At 45.3% G+C, this 25,509-nt stretch overlaps 1 long non-coding RNA gene across 2 annotated transcripts in view; it reads right to left on the bottom strand.

Annotated features, from left to right (window-relative positions):
- Positions 1–444: 444 nt before the first annotated feature.
- The window catches only part of LOC147002814 (uncharacterized), a 29,253-nt gene continuing 4,188 nt past the window's right edge, over positions 445–25,509 (bottom strand). The window contains exons 2-4 of one of the 2 annotated variants that reach the window (XR_015047785.1): positions 17,523–17,684; positions 9,839–9,939; positions 445–6,477 (exon numbers count right to left, since the gene is read on the bottom strand). This is a non-coding gene — a long non-coding RNA (uncharacterized LOC147002814). The remainder of the gene's footprint in view (positions 6,478–9,838; positions 9,940–17,522; positions 17,685–25,509) is intronic. The other variant, XR_015047784.1, reaches the window with a different exon arrangement.

Here is a 25,509-nt window from a genome sequence, read left to right as displayed (position 1 = left end):
CTCTGTCTCTGTCTCGCTTTCTCTCTGTGTATGTCTGTGTTCCTAAATGTAATAGCAACTAAGCATTTAGGATTCAAGTAAATTGTAAACACACATATGTTCGTCTAGCAAACCCAGCAGTCACCTCCAAATATGGAGGGTGTACTCCCAGAGAACTGCAATCCATCACTGTCACATCTGCTATGTTCACAATAACTCTCTAGTCACATTGAAAACATAACCCAAATTCAGTTTTCCCATGGCCCCAGATGGCTCTTGCTGCTGATTTCCTCAAGCTCAGACCCAACCAAGCTGCACCGTGAGCATGCCGCCTCTGTCTAACATCTATTCCAGTTTCCTCTCTCACCCACCCTCAAATCCTGTCCCCTCAACACGGCCCTGCTGCAGGAGGCTGGCTCAGCAGCTGGGGCCTGGGCCCTCTCCGCAGTACTCCCTTCTTTCTGCTTCCTTGTCACAGGGTGAGAGTGTGGGTTCCCCTGATGAGGCTCCATGCTCCTCACAGCTCACGCCCAGGTACCAAGTATCTGCTGAAGTCACCAGGGGTCAGCTGCACATTTCCCTCTTCTGTGTGAATGTTTATCATTTCCCCCTCTGTTAGATATTTCTTTTAGTGCCATGACTACGTGCTTGAGAAAAAGCAAGAAGAAAAGAAGGGTTTGTTCTGGCTCATGGATTAAGATGGCAGAGTCTGTCAAGATGGAGCATGTGTCAGGGAAGGTGTCACACTGGCTCCACTGCAGTGGACAAGTAGCAGCTACTCGCTCTATTTTCATGGACCAGGATGCAGGGACAACACAGGAAGCAGCAGCCTATAAACCTCACAGCCTTCCCCCCTCCAAAGGTGGCCATTAGGCATTAGATTCCGCAGAGCTGGAGTTATGAGTGGTGAGATGCCCCACCTGGGTGCTGGGAACCGAACCCAGGTATTCTGTAAAGCTGCAAGTGCTCTTAACCACTGAAGCATCTCTCCAGCCCCATTTTATCTATTTTGAGTTAACTTTGTCCATTTACATTTTTTCCCAGCTATATTTTGATTTGGTTGACATTTTCAACTTTCATGGCCTGAAGTCTAGCTTGAACACTATATTTTGAGACAATTATAGATTCCCAAGAAGTACACAGGAAGTCTTAGTTCATTATTCCTCAGGCCTCCTCCAAGGCAGGCATCTTGCATACATACCATGATAACAAGCAGAATCGACATTTTTTTCAATGCATACAGATGACTCAGACTTCAGCAGATTCACCTGCATTCATGGGTATTTATGTGTGCGAACATGTATATGTGTGTATGTGTGTGTGCTGTGTGTGTATGTATATATGTATGTATATGTGTATTATGTGTGTGCTGTGTGTATACATGGATGTGTATATGAGTATGCTGTGTGTGCATATATGTATATATGTGTGTGTTGTGTGTATGCATGTATGTGTGTGCTATGTGTGTATGCATGTATGTGTGTGCATGTATATGTGTATGTGTGCATGTATGTGTATGTGTGTGTGTGTGCACACATGTGTGTTTATCCCTGATGCTTCCCAAATAAAGCCACAGTTCCCACTTCCCTTACCCAACCACTAATCTGCTCCTCATCTCTACATTCTCCATCTTCCTTTGGGAAGGACTAGCACAGGGTCTCCTATAGGCCAGGCTGGCCTTGAACTCCCTCTGTAGCTGAGGATGGCTTTGAACTGATCCTCCTGCCTCTACCCACAAAGTTCTGGGATAGCAGCTGTACTCAATATACTTAGCCAACCATTAATCTTTTAAGGCACATTTTCATCTATTACACATGGGGTAATTATGAAAAAAGGAGAATTTTTTACAGGTAATAAAGAAACATATTATTTTGAAAGCCAGGCGTGGTGGCGCATGCCTTTAAACCCAGCACTTGGGAGGCAGAGGCAGGCAGATTTCTGAGTTCGAAGCCAGCCTGGTCTATAAAGTGAGTTCCAGGACAGCCAGGGCTATACAGAGAAACCCAGTCTCGAAAAACCAAAAACAAAACAAAATACATGTATACTTATGTACATACATATAAAACAATAGTCCTTAAAGAAGAGGTCACGAATTTGAGGGGGAGCAGGATAGGGTGCAGGAGGAGCTGGAGCTGGAAAAGTAAAAATGATATAGATACAGTAGCCATGTATGGCATTGTCAACAAAACATAGATGTTATGGACTCACACTTAGGATCCTAGCATCCGTGAGGCTGAGGCAGAAGAGTTCCTATGCATTGAAGACCAACATGACTACATACTAGGTGCAAGGGAAATCTGGGATTTAGGGTAAGCCTCTGGCTGGCAGAGAGGATGTGAGAGGAGAGCCTGACTCCCCGGGCATGAATGTGCATCTTAGTGGATACAGAGACTGCATTTGCTGGATGTGGGCAGCTACATATTTAAAGTCATTCCTAAGAAACCGCTAGCTCTATTCAACCTGATATCTCTCTGTCCCCTTGTCCTTTCCCAGTGTTGTTTGGGGGTTTTGTGATTTGCTTTGCTAGACTTTTCATCTTTTCCAAGAAGTCCTTGGCTGGGCCTCTCTCACAGCTCCCACTGTCCATTCAATCTCTGCTCAGACCTCTTGCTCCCTGCCTTCAACACTGTTTCTTGGTTTTCAGTACTACAGCTGCTTCTTCAGGGCAATGCTCAGCTCAATAAAGTCTGCTCTCCAATGATACAACAACAACCAACCAACCAAATAAACAGCAACAAAACCCACCACAACAAAAACAACTAGAGACTGATTTGTGTTGGCCAACCACTCCTGGGCCTCCCCTGGAATGTGGCTGATATACCTAGTGACACTCCATTGGAGAAAACTAGTTATCCCTTTCTCAGCCCTATCAGTTGTTAATAGCTCCTTGGTTAGCTTTGGTCCACTTTCCCTTCTCAGTGCTGGGATAATGTCTAATTCGAACCTGTGTAGATCTTGTGAGTGCTGTCACACAGTATCTGTGACATATGTGACTCCATCTTCTGTCTGGAAAACCCTGTTTCTACTACCTCTGGATCTTAAAATCTTTCAGTCACCTCTTCTGCATATATCTCTAGCCCTGGGTGATGGGGATTAAGGATATCCCATTTAGGGCTGAGAAACTATGACATAAATACAGATCTTGACATTCCATTGTTAAATGTCAAGTTTCCACTAAGGCCCAAAAGCAAGCCAAGAGTTATCCCACAAAGGGAGGATGGTTGTCTACAGATGGTCGTAGGGCCCGCTCCAAAATCCCAAGGGTTTCCACTGTGATTCACCTATAAGGGCCTGCCAAAGATTCCAAACAGCATCCCTATCTGCCATTGCCACCTGAAGTAACCATCAAGTGGTCTGCATCATATGATCCAAGTGACAGAGCAACTGGCACAGCAGCTGGGTCCCACTCAAAACTAGCAGCTTTCTGAGTTTATTTGGTAAATGGGCTGGAGTAACACACCCAAGTATGGAGCTTTCTGCCACCAAAATCCAAAGTGATTTACTAACAAGTCCAAAGTGCCTGTCATTTCCCTGTCACTTAGTCCTGAATCAATGAAATGCCATCGATGTAATGGGCCAACGTGAATACCTTGTGTTTCAGGATCCCTGCAAACTAAACTATGACACAGGGCTAGAAAGTTAATATACCCTTGAGGTAAAGGTATACTTCTAGCCTTGCCAGCTGAAAGCGGATTGTTTCTGGGTCACCCTTGTGGACAGGTTTCAAGAAAAAAGAACTTGCCAGACCAATAGCTGCATACCAGATGCCAGGAGATATGTGAATGTGCTCAAATAAGGAAGTTGGCATCTGTGATTGGAGTCACTACTTGATTAAGTTTGCCATAGTCAACTGTCATTCTCCATGATCCATCTGTCTTCTGCACAGAATAAATTAAAGGGATATGTAGGTGTAAACAACACCCCTGCCTCTTTCTAATTTTTTCAGATTTGTTTATGTATTATACCTCTTTGCTTATGCGTGTTTTGCCTGCACATATGACTGCACCACATGTGTGCCTGGTACCCACATGGAGAGGGGATTAGATCTCCTGGAATTGGAACTACAGACAGTTGTGAGCAGCCCTATGGTATGCTGAGAATTGAACTAGGGTCCTCTGGAAGAGCAGCCAATGCTCTTAACCTCTAACTCACCTCTCCAGTATCTCTCATTTAAAAAAAAAAAAGTGTATGGTGTTTTACCTAAAAGTGTGTCTATGAACCACATGTGTGTAGTGCCCTTGGAGGCCAGAAGGGGCCTCTTGGAACTGGAATTACAGATACCTGTAAGCCACCAAGTGGGTGATGTGACTCAAACCTGAGTCCTATGCCAGAGCAGCTAAGTGCCATTAACCCTTGAGTCATTTTCCCACCCCACTCCATCCCCAGCATCTTGCAAGGCCTTAGTGGCGGCACTAATTTCTATAATCCCTCCAGGGAATTTTCTTCTTTCATTCACTATTTTCTTTGGTAGAGGCAACTAATGGCTTCCATTTGGCCTTTTAGACCATAATAGCTCTCATTCCACACATCTGACAACCGATGTTGGGATTTTGCCAAGCTCTAAATATATCTGTCCCAATGATACACTCTGGGACTGGGATGAGTTCCTGGGCCCAATGGATCCACTATGAGTCAGACATCAGCTGAAACTCCATTAATCACATCTCTACACACCCACTTAACTGGAGGGCCACAATGCTCTGGAGGGGGTCTCCCAGAATCAGTGTCAATTCAGAGCCAGTATCTAGTAGGCCATAAAAGTTCTGGTTTGTTGTTTTGTTTTGTTTTTCCTTTTCCTGGATGTACAGTTACCCTAATCAACCCTCATGAGTTCTTTTGGAGAAAGATCGATTGGCTTGATTGACTATAAAACTTTGTTTGTTTGGTTTTTGAGAAAAGGTTTTCTTGTGTAGCCCTGGCTGTCCTGAAACTCACTCTGTAGATCAGGCTGGCTTTGAACTCATAGAGATCCACCTGCCTCTGCTTCTGAGTGCTGGGATTAAAGGTATGCACTACAACCACCTGGCATAAAACTTTTTGGAAGTGTGGCACAGTTGTCAGGGGGTTCTGTCTATAAGCTGAATTGGGTGGGAACTGGTTGAGGAGCTGAGATTCTCTGTTGCTACAATTCAAAGTAAACTTTTAAAATCTTTATTTATTTTATGTGTATGCGTGGTATGCCTGCATGCATATCTGTGTACCACTTGCATGCCTGGTGCTTGCAGAAGTCAAAAGAGGACATTGGAGCCCATAGGACTACAGCCATTACAAACTGTTGTAAACTGCCATATGGGTGGGGGGAATTGAACCCCAGGCCCTCTGGAAGAGTAGCCAGTGCTCTTAAACACTGAGCTGCCTCTCCGTCTTTCAAGGTAAATGTTTCATTTGCTCTGGAATTTGTTTACACAGATGGAGTAGTGTTTAGTAAGCTCCTCCCCCAACCCCCATCTATTGCACTTTTAGGGACACACACCACTGAGATACCCAAGTTGGATCAGTTATGGACACTTTTTGGTCTCTGCTGTCCATTAGCATAGCATGTTGGGGGAAAGGAGGATGAAGATTAGCATATAGAAGAGACCAATGGTAACAGAAGGCTGGAAACATATAACAAAGGACACATACCAGGGGCAGAGCACCCCTGAGGAAAGCTCCTGCCCTTTATGCTCCAAATATGGAGCATGCGGGTACTATGTGGGTACTAAGTGGGTACTATGTGAGTACTATGTGACCCACAGAGGCTCATGACTGTTCTGGCTCAGCGCCATCAGAGATTCAAGCCTTTGCCACCTCTCAGCCCACATCCATTCTTGGAAGGAAGGGCCATTCTCTTTCCTTTTATTTTAATTTTTAAGTTACATTTATTTATTTAATTTGTTTGTTTATTTACACATGTGTGCACATGTATGCGTGTGTATGTGTGAACTCACTGTACAGTTCTTGAACGCATAAGATGGATTGGTCATGCTCTCTCTACACTACCAGAGAAGTGTAGAGTCTTTAGCAATTCCAGGTGTAGAGGAATTGGAGAGCCAGGTCAAACACCATCAAGCCCACTAGAGAAATCCATCCTTAGAGTTCTGCCTCTCTAGAACCTGCTACTGGTACCTCAATGTGGATGAAATAGGGTTCTTTGGAGACAGAACTAATAGAGGAAGTGTGTGTTATAAAGGAGGACTTATTAGATTGACTTACACAACACTAAACAGGCTGTTTAGTCCAAAAAGCTGATCGCTTCAGCAGTCTCGGTCTGGTGCTGAAGGCCTGGAAAATTCCTCAAGAGTCACTGGTGTTTCGTTCTTGTTAGAGAAGGCTGAAGAAACTTCAGTCTGACGTCAAAAGAAGACAGCGGCAGCAGATGGACACACTGGCTCCAGACCCAGGGAAGGCAGGCAGGCAGCCAACATTGCTTTTTCTTTAGACTGGGCCATCTTTTAGTACTCGGCCACTTGCTGGAAAGTGCTCACTCCTGCCCAGGTTAGACCGCTCTGGAAACATCTGTTAAAAATAAAATCTGATAGTTCATTTCCAAATGAGCCCCGAGCAAGCTTAAGTCTAGTTACTAATGAACAGAAAACACCAGTCCATTGCTAACACTTGCTAGTCAAGCTAGTCTCTCCTCAGGACCCAATATATCCAAACCCTCCTAAGCTAACCCATATACACAATCTAAGCATTTAGAGTAGACAACTACTAACCACCAAGTTTCCCTGCAGGATGCTTCATCTGATGAGCATTAAAATAAACAGAATGTAAGACATAAAATGAGCCCATGGAAGGTTTTGATCTGCTAGAGTGTGTGAAAAGGTCAATCCTGCAGATCCTAAGCTGTGGGATCTCCATGACACAGGGCAACAACAGGATAGCCAAGAGGAGTTCCCATGAGGATACAGTATTGATTGGTGTAGCAGAAGCCAGAAACCTTGAACTAGAACTTGACTCATTGCAGTGAATATTTGGAAGTAAAGATGTGTAGACAAAAGGGTATGTTGTGGGACACACTGTGACATACTACAGCTTCTGCAACAAGATTTTTTTTTAATTCTATCTTTTCTTTTCTTTTTGCAGGGAGGTTGCAAGGGCAGAGAGTGGATATGAAGGAACAAGGAGATGAGTGGGACTGCGGTGAATGATGCGAAATTCACAAAGAATCGATAGTTAAGAGAAATAAGTAGCAACTACTGACTTCTTGGTAAGACGCTGATGTGTCAGGACAGGAAGTCAATTCAAATGAATTTTAACATAAGATATCTAGGCACGTCAGCACATCTCTTACAAGGAAAGATAAGTCATTGCACACGGCCCATGCTTCTCAAGCCAAAAAATAAATAAATAAATAAATAAAGCACAGCCTCTATTCATATTCCTTACTTGGGTGTGTTGCTTAAGCATTTACTAAGCTATGCTAATGGCCTCTAGATTTGTGTGGGGCACAAAACAGGGAAGGATTCCCAAAAGGTTTAGATGTTCTCCCATGGGGGTTTTATGCTGGGATTGCAGTGGAGGAGGCTTTGGCTTGATTCCACAAGGAAATAGCTACAGACTGTCCTGCCAGATTGTGAGAGTTTGATTGTAAGTGAGGCCCTGCCCTTATGAGAGTTTGATCTTGATTGCTACTGGGTATTCATAGGAACATGTCTTACACGTTACTGTGCATCCTGAGCTGTCCATCATGAACTAGTTTTATGTCAACTTGACACGGGCTAGAGTCATTTTGGAAGAGGGAACATCAATTAAGAAAATATCCTCAACAGTCTGGCTCATGAAAAAGCCTGTGTGGTACATTCTCTTGACTGATGGTTGATGTAAGTGGATTCATCCCACCGGTGGCAGTGCCACGCTTGGGTGGACGGTCCTGGATGGTATAAGAAAGAAGGATGAGCAAGCCAGTGAGCAGCACTCCTCCATGGCTTCTGCTTCCGTTCCTGCCTCAAGCTTCCTGCTCTGTTTGAGTTCCTGCCCTGATTTCTCTCACTGATGAGCTGTGACATGGAAATAGATGCAAGATGAAATAAACCTCTTTCTCCCCAGGTTGTTTTGGTCTTGGTGTTCTATTGCAGTAGAAATCCTAAGTAAGATAGCAGAGTTGTGCAGGCACACCCTGTAATGACAACTGCACTATTGCTCCCTATTGAACAACACTCCAGGACATTGGGGAGGGGACTCTCTCAGTGGGCAGAGCCTTGGCCAGTGAACTTGGCTATACCATTGGCTTAGGAAGAGAAACGGCCAGATCTGGATTATGTCTAGTGGTTTCACTGAATGGTTAGGAACTTAAAATGTACTTGATTAGAATATGAATGGCAATCCATGAGCATCGAAGATCTCTCCATTTTCTGAGATCTTCTTCGCTTTCTTTCTTGAGAGACTTGAAGTTATTGCCATACAAGTCTTTCACTTGTTTGGTTAGAGTTACCCCAAGATAGTTTATATTATTTGTGGCTATTGTGAAGGGAGTTGTTTCCCTAATTTCTTTCTCAGCCTGTTTATCATCATTTGTATAAAGGAAGGCTGCTGATTTATTTGAGTAATTTTATATCCGGCCACTTGGCTGAAGTTGTTTATCGGCTGGAGAAGTTCTCTGGTAGCATTTTTGAGGTCGCTTATGTATACTATCATAAGTGGATATTAGCCTAAAAAAAACAAAAAAGTACAGAATACCCAAAATATAGTCCACAGAACTCAAAAAGGTCAACAAGCTGAAGTGCCATAGTGAGGACGCCTCAGTTCCACTTGGGAAGGAGAAGAAAGCAATCACAAGTGGGAGGGAAGGAGGGACCCAGGAGGAAAAGTGGATGGGGGGTGGAGTGGGAGGGAAAGGGGAACCTGATCTGGTATTGGGTGAGGGAAAAGGATTGAAGCCCTGAGGGCCAGCAGAAAGAATGGAAACAGGCAACCTCGGGAGGTAGGAGATTGGGGGGCCCTCCAGAATGCACCAGAAACCTGGGAGGTGAGAGACTCTCAGGACTCAAAGGACCTTAGATGAAATACCCGACAGTAGGGAGAGAGAACTTATAGAGCCCACCTCCAGCAGGAAGGCAGGGCATCAAATGAGGGAGGAGGGCATCCCACAGTCACAACTCTGACCCATATTTGTTCCTGTCTGAAAGAATTACAGGAATGGAAATGGAGAGGAGCCTGAGGAAAAGAAGGTCCAGTGACAGGCCCAAAAAGGGATCCAGCTCAAGGGGAAGTCCCAAGGCTTGACACTATTACTGAGGCTATGGAGCCCTCACAAAAAGGGACCTAGCATGACCACACTCCAGAAGACCCAACAAACAGCTGAAAGAGTCAGAGGCAGATAGTTGTACCCAACCAATGGACAGAAGCAACTGACCCCTGTTGTTGAATTAGAAGAAGCTGAGGAGGAAGGCAACCCTGTAGGAAGACCAGCAGTCTCAATTAATCTGGATCCACAAGATCTCTCAAACACTGGACTACCAAACAGACAGCATACACCAGCCACTGACACACATGTACGTACATGTAGAGGACTGCCAGGTCTGTGTTCATTCAGTGATGATGCATCTAACCCTCAAGAGACTGGAGGCCCCAGGGAGTTTGGAGGTCAGGTGGGGTAGGGGGTGGGGACATCCACGTGGAGACAGGGAAGTGGAGAGGAGGTATGGGATGTGTATCAGTAGGAGGGTGGAGGGGGAAATAAAATATGGAGTGTAAAATTAATTAATTAATTAAAAAAAAACAGAAAGAAGAAAATGAATGGCAAAGAAATGTGGGAGAGAGATGCAAACATGGAGCTGAGATGCAGCTCAGCAGCTGTTGCAGTGCACTTTCTGTTGCTGTGATAAATACCATGACCAAAAGCAACTTATGGGAGAGAGGGTTTATTTTGGCTCACGGTTCCAGAGGGATGAGAGTCCATCATCACAGGAAGGCATAGCAACAAGTGGAAGACATGGCAAGCTCACATCTTTAACCACGGACAGATCAGATCTTTGACTGTAAGCACAGCGAAGAGAGAGTAAGTTGGAAGCAGAGCAAGGCTATAAACCCTCAAAGCCTCTCTGCGCCCTCCAGCAAGGCTGCACCTTCTGAACCTCCCCACTCAGCACCACCAACTGGGGACAAAGTGTTCACATACCAGTGCCTATAAAGGAGATTTCTCATTCGAACTACTACAGCTAATCCAGCTAGCCAGTGAGCCCCAGGGACACCCCCACCTCCATTTCTGCCTCTTCAGCACTGGGGTTATAAGCAGATACCAGCATGCCATGCTTTTTTTTTTAATGTGGGTTATGGGGATTGAATTCAAGACTTCATGCTTTAAAAGCAAATACTACCAACTGGGCTTTCTCCCCAGCCCTAAACTGCTTACTCAAAAACAACAGAACTTTGTCTCTTGGGTTTCTGAAAGATGAGAAGTTGAAGATCAATGTGTCTGAGAAAGACCTGTTCCTCCTAGATGGTACCTCCCTCCTGTACCCTAGCAAGGAGGGAAGAGTGGATCCATCCCTCACTCCTATAAGAAAATGGAGCCCATTTGTCAGGACTCTGCCCTCCTAAATGAGTCACCTCCCCAAAGCCCATCTTTATACCACTGTGTTTGTGTTCAGACACTTCAACCTCAGTGATACTGCTGTGTCTCTGAGAAAGGAATACACTTGCCAACAAATTAAAGCACGGCATAAGGCTACATCCATGTGACTCACAAATCTGTGTCTCCATCACTTTGAAGCAGCTGACTTGAAGATAAGGTACAGCACCAACTGAGTGGCTAATAAGAGCTGAAGCAGAATTCTCCAGAAGGCTGAATGTTCTCTGCCTCAGTGTTCAGTGTTCCAGCACTGTTTCTTCCATAGTCATGAGTCATGGATCCAGAAATCAAGGGGTGGGCCTGGGAATAGAACTACTACCCACAACCCCCCAGGACCCATTAAGCAAAAAAATTTTTTTTAAAGATTTATTTATTTATTACATGTAAGTACACTGTAGCTGTCTTCAGACACACCAGATGAGGGAGTCAGATCTTGTTCAGGATGGTTGTGAGCCACCATGTGGTTGCTGGGATTTGAACTAAGGACCTTTGGAAGAGCAGTCGGGTGCTCTTACCTGCTGAGCCATCTCACCAGCCCTAAGCAAAATTTCTACTTCCTTTTTGCACAGTGTTATGTTCTGCTGGCCTAGAAATTCTGGTTCCAGAATGAGGAACAGTTCTGCAAGGAGATACAACAAACACTACATTGAATTGGATGTAAAGAAATCTACACCCCAATCTGAGCTTCTGAGGCTGAGGAGGAATTAGGGGGTGGTGAAATGCCTGATGCTGACTACCAGGAGAGATCTGCAGTTCTTGGCTCCCTTAATGTGTCTGTAGTGTCACCAGGTCATGGGGTTAAAGTCAATGCTACCATAAAGGCTCTCAGGCCAGGGGAAGGTATAGGTTACCTGTCAGATAAGAGCCAAGACTAGCTGAGTTGCTGAGGGCAAATGGGCTGCAGAATAGGGGTGGAGTGTAGAAAGGGGGATTTCTGACTGCTAGCTAAGATCATGTGACCAGAGAAAGATTCTGGTGGCCACAGCATTTCCTCTTTTAAGAATGTGTCTGGAACCATGGCTCAGCAGTTAAAATGCAGAGGTCCTGGATTTGGTTCACAGTACCTGCATGCCAGCTCACAGTTGCCTATAACTCTAGTTCTGGCCTCCATGGGCACTACACACATGTAGTGCGTGCGCGCACACACACACATATGCAGGCAAAACGCACATACACAAAAATGAAAAAATTTAAAATTCTCAGTGTTTCTTACTGTGTAGTTCTGGCTGGCTCAGAACTTTCTATGTAGACCCAAGCTGACCTGGAATTCACAAAGATCCACCTGCTTCTGCCTCCTGAGTTCTGGGATTAAAACTGTGCACCCCACACCCAGAAAATTAATCTCTTTGTTTTAAAAAAGGGTAACTGTGGGTAGGTAGTCGCATAGAAGGACACAGTACCTGTTTTCTTCATGTTTCTTCCCTAGCTTATTCCTCAATCACATGACCCATAGTCTTTGAGTTACGGATGTCAGAGGGACAGCAAACATTACCAAGAACTACACATTCTCCTTTGGTGAAGGGTTCAAGGGATACTTGGAATACACCACATGGCTAGCTCATGTTGTGTACAACCATGGCCTTGCAGTCTTTACTGGGACATAAAGGGAGATTTGAGGGGATGTTGCTAGTCATGTTGACATGGGTGGACTTGGAAGTTTAGGGTGTCGCCTTGACTCTGGTTATGGGCTGTCCAGACAGATGAGAAAGCACTGCTGTTGAATAGGTTTCTGGAAGTTTTTCTGGAAGATATTGAAACTTGAATCAGTGGTTGTGGGGAAGACCTTCCTTGCCCAATGTGGGCAGCAGCATCTGAACTGAGCTAAGGGTCCAGATGGAATACAGTGAGGTCCTCCCCTCCCCTAGCCCCCTCCTCCAGGTATATTTCTTTTGCCCATGGACATAAGACCTCTCTGATGACATCAGGCTCTCTGGGAGAGCCTTTGGATCCAGGCCCTTCACTGACAGCCCTGACCCCTGGCTTTAGGCCCTCAGTCTTGGGATGTGTATTAATTCATTGGCTCCCCTGGTTCTAGGCAGATTTAGACTTCACTAGCTATTTCCCCAGTCTTCAGATGTCATGAGACTTCTGTGTCCACAACCATATTAGGGAGATTAGCCAATCTCTCTAACAAGTCCCTATTATCTATCTGTCTCTGTGTCTTGGAGTGGAGCTGTAGTTAAATAGAGAAGGCTGCTATGCTCTCTTGACTCTCCTCACTAGAGATGCTCCAGTTCAGAGGAGTTGTCTCACCTGAGTTCTTGTTCCTTCTAGGGCCACCTGTGTGTGTCCTTGCAGTGACTGATGGAGGGACAAAAGGACACCATCTTCATCATAGTTCCCAGTGTCTCTAAAGGGATGAATCAGCTCCAAAGATGGCCTCAGGACATTGAAGCTCTCTTGAAAGGCTGATCCACTCCTTCTCCCAACAGTGGGGTGGGACAGAGCTGTCCCTGGCCCTTGGGCATTCATGGTTTACAAGGAGCCTGCCCTAGGCAGATGCTGCAGGCCTGCCAGACTAGGGATTCAAAGCCTGGGGTTAAAACCTGGACACTATTGTAGGAAGGAGCCTCTTTGCAGGCCAGGAAAACATAAACCCTGGATTTCCTAGATAGAGCAAGAGGAGCCAGAAGCCTCTGATATGGCTAGAAAAACAGATGCCCAAAGAGACTTGCAGGCCTGTAGTTCCATCCTCATCGTGGGCTCTATCTATCTGAATACATGTGCAATCTGGGCACTGAGTCAGAGACAGATATTGAGAATAGTCTGGGGCTGGAAAGATGGCTCAGCAGTTAAGAGCATTGACTGCTCTTCCACAGGTCCCAAGTTCAAATCCCAGCAACCACATGACGGCTCACAACCATCCATAATGAGATCTGATGCCCTCTTCTGGGGTGTCTGAAGACAGCTACAGTGTACTTGCATATAATAAATAAATAAATAAATAAATAAATAAACAAACAAATAAATAAATAAATCTTTAAAAAAGAGAGAGAGAGAGAATAGTCTGCCCCACCAGGTGCTGCATCTGCACCTTGCACCTCCACTCAGCAGTGACACTGAAGTCATGTGTCCTGCAGATGATGATCCACAGCACTGGCTGGCCCTACTATGATCAGCCTCGTGCACAGTGGGTCTTGCCTTAAACTTGGGACAGCAAGCATTCCCAGACTCTTGGCAGGCTAGAGGAGGCGGATAAGGCCAGAGGCGAACACCTTGCTGGAGCCCTATCCTACCCCTTACCTGGAGCTCATACCCTGCCCCTGGACCCTCTCTAGTGGCCTCTGAACCTGCACATCCTTCCTTCTTACCCCTCTCCAAGCAGGGCCCTGTTAAGAGGCCCTCGACCCATTCAGCCTCCTCTTGCCCGCCTGGACTCCAAACATCTTCACTCAGACCTGTCTTCATCACAGCTCCCCGGTCCCCATCCTGAGGGGCAATGAATGTCCTTTGTGAAGTCCTCTGACTCTCTTATCTGCCAAGAATTTGGGGCTTCTGAGTCTTATTTAATAATTTTTCTCTCTTAATTACTACGTATTGATCTGGAAACCAGAGCCCAGTTCCACTGCAAAGAATTAATAGCCAGCAGCGCTTATGGCTATTCACTTTCCATAATGTTATGTCCTGACCCCAGCCGTACCCCACCCACTCACCCATCAGTCCTGAGACCTAGCCCCATCCCCCCATCCACTCACTCATTTGTGAGCACCTTCCCACTTCCTTCTCCCACAGCCTTACACAAGCTGGCTTGGTCATCCACTCACGCTTGAGGAAATAGGAAGCAGAAATAGTTAAAGATTCCAGAACTTTCTCTCACCACATCCACCCTTCCTGGCTTTCCCCTGAGTATTCCCAGCTACTTCCGTGCTTTGAAAGACTTGCCTTCAATCCAAACTTTAGGTTCTCTGTTGAGAAGTTCCACCCTCCTTCCCTCTACAATCTACTCCATCCTGCTGTGGTGTCCCCACCCAGCCCCAGTGTTAACCTATCAGGGTCTAGGCTGGAGGCCTTCTTTTCCTAAGCATTGCCCACTTCTTCAGGTCTCATCTAGCAGCCTCTCTGTGAGAACTTCAGAATTCCCTTCAGAGAAGTTGGCCTCCCCTGTGGGGCCTCGTCACATGGAAGTTGGCAGGCAATGTGTCAACAGCAGGCAGCTCCTGATAGAGTCTAAACAGTAAGAGAAATAGATGAGGAAGTGTCCCTGCGACAACGCAAATGTCCTGATGTCTTAATGTGCCCTTTGTGCTCTCAAGAATATAGTCTAGGGAAAGGGGGACAAAGGCTATGTTTGGGGCAGCCTGTCTCTGACCAGAAGTGTCTGGGATAGGTGGGCATCAGCCCTGTGTGAGCCTGGTCACTGCAGAAGCCAGAGATGATGTCTTCAGACTCTTCCCTTCAGCCCCCTCTAGCCCCTCTAATCCATGGTGATGGGACAGAGGTGGGAATCAGAGGCTGTTGGGCCTCCCTAGGTTTATATTCCACAGGAATGAAGGCACCAAGAGCATCCCAGCCAGCCCAAGGTCACTTCCCAGAACCATTCTCTCCTCAGGGGATGGGTCTTAACAGGCTACACTCTCAGTGCTGAGCAGGCACTCCTAGGTAGACGGTGAAGGCAGCCTTGGCCTCTTATTAGCAGGCAGCACTGTTGGGGTCTTTGCACAGCGTGACACAGAGACCATGAAGACAGGACTAGCCTTGTAGACTGAAGCTCCACCCCCAGCCCAGACAGTGGACTATTTGACCCTCTCCTCAGGGACAGGGCCTCCTTTTCTGGCTCAGCCCAGATTTCCGGATTCTGTTGCTTGCCAGGAGTCGGGAGGTGGAAATAATATAGAACTCTAGCCAGCCCTCTCTGACCCAGAGAACTGTGTGCACTTGGCCAACCTTGGGACTGCACCATCCAAAGGGCAAGGGTCCCACTGTAGGGGCAGCTGCAATGTCCTGCCAGTTACGGTCAGGGTCACAGCTCTCCAGAGGCCAGCCAGGCCTTTTATTTCCCTCACAGCTGCAGTGTCCACCCAACCCCCAAGGTATCCAGAATTGTTGTTGCCCTCTTCCTCCAACAGCTGGACTAAAGGGGAGTTAGGTGCCTGCACATCCTGCACATCCTGGAAAGACTCATCCTGGCTCATATGTGACCTCCACAAGCTCCCTGAGAGTTGAATGGATCTGGCATCACAAGGATTCCAGAAGATGCCAAGGTGCTTTCCTGGGCACAGCAAGTCTAGGCCTCCCAGTACCAGGCCAGCACCTCACTGCAAACCATTCCATAGACAACTGCAGGCCACAGGCAAGCTCTGAAGCCCTTGGTACTTGTAGCCTCTCATACACAGGCCTGCTTTGAGCTCCCTTTTCTTCCTTGACTATGGAGACTCGGGTCTTTTGAAAAACCTCACAAGTTAGGGCTGTTGATTGTCTCTGAAGCAGGAAGGTCTCCCTTCCGGTGACCTTTTGACTATCTCTGCCCATATGCCAGTCACTGTGGTGGCTCTTCCTGGACCTGCATTACTGCCCTTGTGGGTTTGTCTGACTCCCTGCTGGTTCCCCTTCCACCAGAGAGAACACTTGAAAGTACAGTCCAGAGCTTGAGCCTCCAGGTCCCCAGGGCCAGGCTCAGACTCTAGCCTTTACTCTCTCTCTCTCTCACACTTCCTATGCTGTCTGGTTTGGGGTTTTTGTCCACATGTTGACCAAATGTCAGACATAGGCTTCACTTCAGTTATGTCTCTGCTTAGTCATTCAGCTAACCACTGATGGGTAGTGATTACTTTTTCCTCATCCCCTTTGGCTCCTCCCAAATTCTCTAGCTTGCTGACAGGTCCTTTTATTTTCTGTCCACTCCCTCTCACCCCAGAGCTCTCCTAGTTTGCTAAATGTGATGACCAGAAATGACAGAGGCCTCCCTATTCTAGTTTGTTTTCTGTTGCTGTGATAAAACATTATGATCAACAGGCAAACTTAGGGGAAGAAATTATTAACTTGGAGTATACTTTGAGGTCACAGCCTATCATTGAGGCAGAAACCAGTTGTATGTAGCCAAAACCCCAAAGATGTGATGTGACAAGACCTCTCAGGGTAGCATTAGCACCACCTTCACAGCTCCAGACAAGGGCAAGCCTCCCTTCTACCTCTATTATTCTACCACTATTACTTTACATACTCTCAGCTCCTTCTTCTTTTGAGATAGGGTCTCTCTCTCTCTTTTTTTTTCTTTTTCTTTTTCTTTTTTCTTTTTTTTCTTCTTCTTCTTCTTCTTCTTTTTTTTTTTTCCGAGACAGGGTTTCTCTGTATAGCCCTGGCTGTCCTGGAACTCACTTTGTAGACCAGGCTGGCCTTGAACTCAGAAATCCACCTGCCTCTGTCTCCCAAGTGCTGAGATTAAAGGCGTGCACCTCCACTACCTGGCTAGCTAGATAGGGTCTCTTTATGAAGTCTTGCTATTCTGAAACTCTCTGTATAGACAATGCTGGCTGACCTTGAACTCACAGAAACCTGTCTACCTCTGCTTCCTAAGTGCTGGAATCGAAGGAAGACATACATTTGACTTTTCTCAGCATTTTAAAAGGAAGCATCAAATACAAGGTCTTTTACACCTGGCCTTTTTCATCAACAAAACATTTAAGGGTTTTGTTTTGTCTTTGTTTTGAGACAGGGTCTTACCTTATAGGCCTGGTTGGCCTGGAACCTGTGGAGATCCTCCTGACTCTGTCTTCCAGGTTACACGCATATGTCACAATACCTGACTCAACATTTTCAAGACCCGTCTGAGTTATACCATGTATCATGGCTTCCTTCATTTCAATGACTGCATTACACTCTGTGGTCTGGACCATGTCATGTGGACACATTTGTCACTTGATGGGCATCTTTGGTTTTTGTACTTAAAAATATATTATTTTACTTTTATGTGTGCCTTGGGTTATCTAAAGGAACAGAACTGATAAAATGAATATATCAAATATATTAAAAGGGTATTAGAATGACTTACAGGCTGTGGCCCGGTATTCCAACAATAGCAGTCTCCCAGTGGAAAGGCCAAGAATCTGGCAGTTGTTCAGTCCACAAGACTGGGTGTCTCAGCAATACCATCTAGTTCTGGAGTCCTAGAGGATTCCTGAAGAGATGCTGGTCTTTGGTCTATGTTGAAATCCTAAAAAAAAAAAAAAAAAAAAAAAAAAAAAATGTAGGTCCTAACACCAGCAAAGGAATGACTCACCAACAAAACAGATGAACAAGCCAGTAAGAGTGAGGGAAAATGGGGACAGGGGAGGAAGCAAGTTTCCTTCTTCCGTGTTCTTTTATATGGCCTGTCACCAGGAGGTATGACCCAGAGTTAGGTCTCCCCTCTTAACTGAAGCAACCAAGTAAACCCTTCAAAGGAATGCTCAGCTGCTTGAGTTTTAGTTGAATCCAGATATAGTCAAGTTAACAGCCAAAGTTAGTCAGTACAAAGTGTATGGATGCCTTGCCTGCATGTATGTGTATCATATGTTTGCAGTGCCTGTCAAGGCCAGAAGAGGGCATTAGATCCCTCTGAGCTGGAACTACAGGACATTATAAAAGAACCCACACTTAGGTTCCTGTGTTTGAGAAGCAAGCCCTCTGAACTTCTGGACCATCTCACCAGCCCTAGCTCTACTTTTTGGCTATGATAACAAATGCACATACAAAAAGTATGTGGATCTGTTCTTGTATGGATGTGTTTTCATTGCTCTTGGTTGCACATACACATTTCAACATAAGGGTAAATCCTTGAATCAAATGTCTTGATTATCAACCCCACCTCAAGACAAAATCAGATTCCTTTGGGGAAATTTAGAAGTTTTATGACGATAAGACTTTCCTCTCATGACAGTGCAAAGATGGCTATTTGTTGTCACAGGTGTCTTTTAGAAATGAGTATTTTCCTGAAAGTATACTATAGTCTTCCTATCACACACATACAGAATTACAGAGAGCGGGGGATCCGTGGTTACTGCAAGTTCAGCTCATATTTTGGTCTCTATTTACTGTTCAAGTAGAGAAGTGAAACACTTTGGGTATCTGGATACTTGCATGCATAGAGATTATTACTGGATTTAGAGTCACTGCCTGAGTCCCAACAAGCCAGATTGGGCTGCTCATCCTTAAACTCATTAACAATGCCAAGTTAAGGAGCAAGAGAAATGGCTCAGTGATCAAGAGAATGGCTGCTTTTGCAGAGGACCCACGTCAGACAGCTCACAACTTGCAATTCCAATTCCAGAGGCTTCTACACCCCTTACGGGTCTCTATAGGCACCCACACATCCACACCACACACACACACACACACACACACACACAGAGAGAGAGAGAGACAGACAGACAGACAGACAGACAGAGACAGAGAGAGACAGAGAGACAGCGAGAGACAGACAGACAGAGAGCATACACTCACACAGACACATTTATACATAAATGGAATGGAAATACACCTTTTCAAAAAGAGACAAATTAATAAACAGAAAGGGGGTGGTTTATCCACCATGGCTACATTGGGAAGGATAGCGGGATTCAGCAATCCTCTGCCCCAAGTCCATCTTCTAGGCGCTAACATGAGCTTAAGGTCGAGAGGTCAGGTATGCATAACTGTGCAGCCCTGATCAAAGTATGGCTCCTTGGCCCACGGTTATTTAGGCTCCCAAGTCTTTCCTACAGTGTCCTTGGACAAGTTGTAAATCTTTCTTCAGGAGACAAAATCCTCTCCCAGTTGTTGCAGCACTCACACCTTTTCTCCTCTCCTCCCACCCCCAGATTTCTGGGGAAAATCTAATTTATTTGGGTCCATTGTCTTAACAGACTGATAACCAAAGAGAGGGGCAGGGATATTCATTCCTCCCAGGCAGCCCATTAAGAGGCATCCTTTGGGTTGGTGCTTGGCTGCGTTCCGATAGCATGACATATTTACAAATACGGCTTTCAATTCCCCTTTTCTCAACAAACAGAGCCAATCTCCTGCCAATACAATGTATGGACTTCCTGTTTTAGTACAAATATTGAGTTAGTTTTCTCATCGTGACAAAATAGTTGTCAAAACTAACTTCAGGAAGTTGTTTTGGCTCCTGGTTGAGGCTCCTGCAGACAAGGCGAGGCAGCAGGGAGATGAGGCAGTGGGTCACATCACGTTCACAGTCAGCACACAGATGAATGCTGGCGCTCAGTCATCTCCCTCTCTTCTTTCATGCAGCCTGGGTCCAAGTCCATGCACTTGTTTGCTTGGTATCATAGATAGGAAATTGCTATTTTAAGGCAAGATCACCAATGCATCAATCCTTCCTTCCTTCCTTCCTTCCTTCCTTCCTTCCTTCCTTCCTTCCTTCCTTTGTTTTGTAAAAATTTCATCTTGGATGTCCTGAAACTTGCTTTGTGGACAATGCTGGCTTCAAACTCAAGAGATCTGCCTTCCTCTGCCTCCCAAGTGCTGGATTGAAGGTGTGTCTCACCATGCCCAGCTAAAGGTTTAACTCTTACCTTCAGATCTAGGGCTCATTCTTTAAGATTTATTTTTGCCTAATTAATTTTTAACTATTTTATGTATATAGGTGTTTTGTCTGCATGCATGTCTGCACACCAGTGCCAATGGAAACCATATGAGGGCTTCAGATCTCCTGGAACTGGAGTTACAGGTGGTTGTGAGCTGCCATGTGAGTGTTGGGAAATGAATCCAGGTCCCCTTGAAGAGCAGCCAGTGCTCTTAATCATTGAGTCATGGCTCTATCCCCTAGGTCTCATTTTCATCATAATGTTGGCAGGTATTGCACTGGATAGATTTGTCTTCGTTTTTCTGTGTACAAGGATAGCAATACTAGAACCGTGTTGAAAAAGACCATTCCTTCCCCCATTGAACTGTCTTGTCCTCTCATTTAAAATCAAAGATCTATTCCTAGAATTTCAATTCTATTTATTCCATTGATCTCCGTTGTTATTGTGTTAGTTTTTTGTTTTGTTTGTTGTTGGTAGTTTTGCTTTTTGTCAACCTGACACAAGGTAGAGTCACCTGGGAAGAGGGAACCTATGGGCCTGTAGGCAGGTCTTTGGAGCATTTTCTTTATTAATTATGGATATGGGAGGGCTCAGATAGTGGTTGGTGCCACCCCGGAGTGAGTGGTCCTGGGCTGTATAAAATAGCAAATTAAGGAAGCTATGAGGAGCAAGTCAGTAAGCAGCATCCCTCCATGGCCTCTGCTTCCATTCCTGCCTTGGCTTTCCACAATGATGGACTATAGCTGGCATGCATAAGCCAAATAAACTCTTTCCTCTGTGTGCTGGACAGTTTTATGTCAACTGACATAAGCTGAAGTCATCTGAGAGAGGGGAACCTCAATTTTAAAAATGCCTCCATAAAAGAAAAAGAAAAAAAAGAAAAGAAAATGCCTCCATAAGATTAGGTTTCCATAAGACAGGCAAGCCTATGAGGCATTTTCTTAATTAGTGACTGATGGGGGAGGGCCCAGCCAAATGTGGGTGATGGCAGCCCTGGGATTCTATAAGAAGGCAGGCTGAGGAAGCGATAAGGAACAAGCCAGAGAACAGCACCCTCCATGGCCTCTGCATCAGCAGGGCCTCCAGGCTCCTGCCCTGTTTTGATTCCTGTTCTAACCTCATTATAACCTGATTAACAGTTATATGGACGTATAAGCCAAATAAGCATCTTCCTCCCTAAGTTGCTTCGGTCATGGGGTTTCATCACAGCAATGGTAACCCTAACCAAAACACACCCCAAATTGCTTTTGGTTCTGGTATTTATCACAGTAGTAGAAAACAGACTAAAATAGCTATCCTTATGCTATCCCTCTGTCTCCCCCACCTCCCCTTTTGGAGACAATGTCTCATATACTCAAGGCTGGCTTTGAGCTCCCAACTCTCCTGCCTTCACCCTTTACATGCTGGGAGTACAGCCATATTTTACCATACTAGACTTTAGAACAATACTCTCCTGACTACTCTAGCTTTGTCGTGTGAGTCAAGAAGTATAAGCCCTCCATCTTTGTTCTTTTTCAAAATTGTTTTGGCTATTCTTAGTCCTTTCGCTTTCCCTGTGAATTTAGGATCAGGTCTTGCAAGATAGTTCAGTGGGTGAAGGAGCTTGACGCCAAGCTTGATTGCTTAAGGTCAATCTCCAGCACCCACATGGTGGAAGCAGAGAATTTAGCTGTCCTCTGACCTCCACACACATGCTATAGCATGCACGTGTACATGCGCGCGCGTGCGCGCGCGCGCGCACACACACACACACACACACACAGAGAGAGAGAATAAGTGAACAAATAATATTTTTTTAATTAAAAAGAAAATAACCTTGAATTTAGAATCAGAAAAAAAAAAAAGGCCAGACAACTTCTGAAGTGCTATGACCTGAATGATAATTTTGTCTTTGATTTGTGAAAGTCAGACCCTCTCAAATATAGTTAGATACTTGGTTTCTTCCAAGTCTGCAAGTCTCACATGTCTTTAGTGACTTTATCCCTTGATGTTTCGTTCTTTCTGCTGCTATTCTAAATGAGATCATCATTTAGACTCCATTTTGGATTATTTACTACTAGTCTATAGAAATATTTGTCTTTTGCATATTGGTTTTATATCTGCCACATTGTTAAACATGTTAACTCATGCAACTGTTCAATGTCTTGTCTTGTTTCTGTGCCAAAAATACCTGACAAAGTGACATAAAGAAGAACAGATTTATTGAGGCTCACAGTTCAAGGGTATAGTTCATAATGACAGGGAAGGCGTGGCTACAGCAGTGTGATGCAGCTTGTCACTTAACGCCCACAATCAGGAAGCAGAGATAAACACTGATGTTCATCTCACTTTCTGATTTTTATTCAGTTTACAACCCAAGATTATGGGATGGTGTCACTCACACTTAGGGTGAATGCCTGTAGGTATGTCCCACAGGAGATTTTAAACATTTACCAGCACCCTGTCCTGCATGGCACCTCTTCCATCTTCCTTCCTAGAACTCTGGGGAGAAATGCCAAGACTGCCTTGTTTGCTTCACTTTGTTACATCTCTGACCTTGGTGGGTGAGGAGCCTTCAGTCTTCCTTGAGAAGAACAGGCTCGGGACTTTTATGGATCTTCAGTTCCTCCTCAGGTCTGGAGGACAGAGCGCCTTCTATTGATGCTGAATGAAGTATTTTATCAGGAGAGTTGTGGGAATTGGAGAATAGAGGACAGCATTTCCTGTGACTCTAGAGATGCTCACAAGAGTTTTGTCTGGCATTGCTTGGCCGTTTTTGGATGCTGAGCTCTTTCAATACACAGCTGTCTTACTCCCTGACCTGCATATGAATTTCTAGCAAGCAGAAGTGAGGATGGTGGCAGCCAACAAACCCTACAAGAGCAAGCCCTACAAAACCAGCCCAGCTTGGGGAGTCTTCATTTTAGGAACCGGTGAAACGAGAGTGGCTCTACAACAAACTCCCCCTACCTCCTGCCAAATGCACACAGCAGGACTCCTCTGTGGAGTGAGTCACAAGACTCTGGGACTGAGCCAAAAAGAGCTTGACCTTGACTTTCCCACAGGCCAGGCCCTGCTCCAAGTAACAAGGACACATTGACCTTCTGTACTTAGAGACTCTCTGCAGCACTTCTGTCACTCTTGGGGAAACTGAGAAGCCAGTACAAGTTCATACAGACAGGAGAATTGTGAGACAAGCCCTGGCTAGGAAGGCCCGTTCTTCCCATCTTCCCACACCTGCTAGACAAGGGAAAGCAAAGAGAAACTTCCCATCCTGGGCTTGGGCTTCATCACTGTTTTCTTGGAAGCCAGAAAAGAGATATTTTCAGGCTGAGCTAACCGCCGGGGACATTTTCTGATGCACCCTCTGGGTACCTACTTGGTTTCCCCCATGTCCTTATAAGGCCAGCTGGCAGGATGTTAGGCAAGTCACTTAAGATGTAGTGCTCACAGGTGCAGGCTCTGCAAGACACCCCTTGTATTCTTGTAACAAGCCAGTCATCTCAGCAAGTCTCCTGGGCCTATGAGATTGTACCCTACCCCAACCCCTTCAATGGGAACAGAATGCAGCCGAAGTCTGCCTTCCACCTACCCCAACCCCTTCAATGAATGCAGCCTAAGTCTGCCTTCCACCTAACTCAGACCTGTCTGGCCTTCTGCCCATATCTGTTCCTGATCCAAGAGCTTCCTTTTTGTACCTCACCCTGGAATGGTTCTCCCATCCCACAAGGCTTTTCAGATGTGACTCTGGATCCATATTGGCTCCTCTAAGACACATTGTGCAGGTTTAATAATATTGTGTGGTATTTCCCTGGGGAGATGCAACATGAACATCCATTCACTCCAGATAGGGAATTGGCAATAGACCAAAGAAAGATCCCACCAAAGTTCGACTTGGTAAACCAATTAGTTGATTTAGGTAACTTACAGAAGTATGGATGAGGGGTTACTTACAGCATCAGAGACAACTCAAAGGGAGCTGTATCACCAAAAACCTCAGCATAGGTGATGGCTCACAAAAGCTGGAACCCTGGAGAATGGCACTTGAATAGGTCAAAGCATGGGCTGTCTTCCTAATTATGTATCTTTAGGGAGGAAGGGACCTGTTAGTTTCAGGAACGTCTAAAACTTGTTAGTTGTTCATTTCCTGAGTCTTAATACCTTCCCTCCAGAAAGGGATGTTTTAATTTGGAGGAAAACTGCTTTACAAAAAAATTCCCTACCATGATTCGTCAAACATCATGGAAACTCTCTCCATAGCATGTATGTGACCAGAACCTAAGGACCCCAAAGAAGCAGCCTTGGTTTCTAGGCTGTCCATAGCCCTTGGAACAGTTCCAGGAACACAATGGCATTCAGTAAACACAGATGTATCACACAGTACATAGACAAAACAACTGGCCCTACATGATGTTCAGTGCGTAACCCCATTTTAGGTATGAGGTATCCCCATCACTGGAGACAGTGGAGATCTGAAAGGAAAGCAGGTCCCCATCTCTGCACGTGCAAGAACTATTCTTGTCCCCTTTTAAATAAAAAGAATCCTCAGAGACTCCCTCCTGGAGACTCAAATGACTTTTAGTGTGATATCACTCCAGCATTTGGTGACTTGTGTTACTTTTGTTGTGACACCACTTTAGCCTCCAAGAACTATAAATGTAGACACAATTCTTCACTGTAGCAGCTATACCAGCCTGAAGCCAAAACAAATGCACAAATTAACTCTCAAGAAACCTACTAGCCTAGCAGAGTAGAGATAGCTCCACCCAGGCAGCTACTGGCCAATCATCAGGTTTACATGTAAATTATACATAGTTCAAATTTTCGTCCTTTAGACAACTGGGCATGGTGTCCTAAACCTATAGTCTCAGCACTTAGGAAGCAAAAGTAGACAGAGGTCTGTTCCAGGAGCCAGGGCTACATAGTGAGATTCTCATTCTCTGTCTGTCTGTCTGTCTGTCTGTCTGTCTCTGTGTCTGTCTGTCTCTCTCTCTCTCTCCACATATATATTATAGATATTCCTTTCCTTTGTTTACATGTATATGTGTATCTATTCCTTTTTAAACATATTTCCAGTGTCCTGTAGCCAGAGGGGTGCCAGGTGTGATCTCCATAGGGAACATGTCCTTAACTGCTCAAAGGTTTAAGAACATGGAGTGACCTGGAAAAAAGCTGAGTCTTGGGAACTGGTCCTTCCATGGTTCCCAGTGAGTCTGATGAAACAGCCCCATTGCCCTTCAGTTTGGGGAAGGGAATGACAAGATTTCACAGGAATATCATCTATGGTGACAGCAGCCATTCCTCACCTGGGAAGGAAGCACCTCTACCCTCTGAATCTTTCCTCACTTCCTTATTAATCCCAGCTTTCCGGGAACCAGCTAGAGGATGGAGGATGGACTCTTGGAAGGCAGAGCCAGGATGGCATGAATATTTGAAGGTGCCCCTGAGGGTTCTCGAGCCTAAAGGCTGGCTAAAGACATTGGATACACTATT

Source organism: Mus caroli, unplaced genomic scaffold (genome assembly GCF_978045245.1).
Source record: "Mus caroli unplaced genomic scaffold, Mus_caroli_1 scaffold_8, whole genome shotgun sequence".
Classification (NCBI taxonomy): Eukaryota; Metazoa; Chordata; class Mammalia; order Rodentia; family Muridae; genus Mus; species Mus caroli.
Note: the sequence above shows the minus strand (reverse complement) of the source record. Positions and strands in the feature narration are given on the sequence as shown.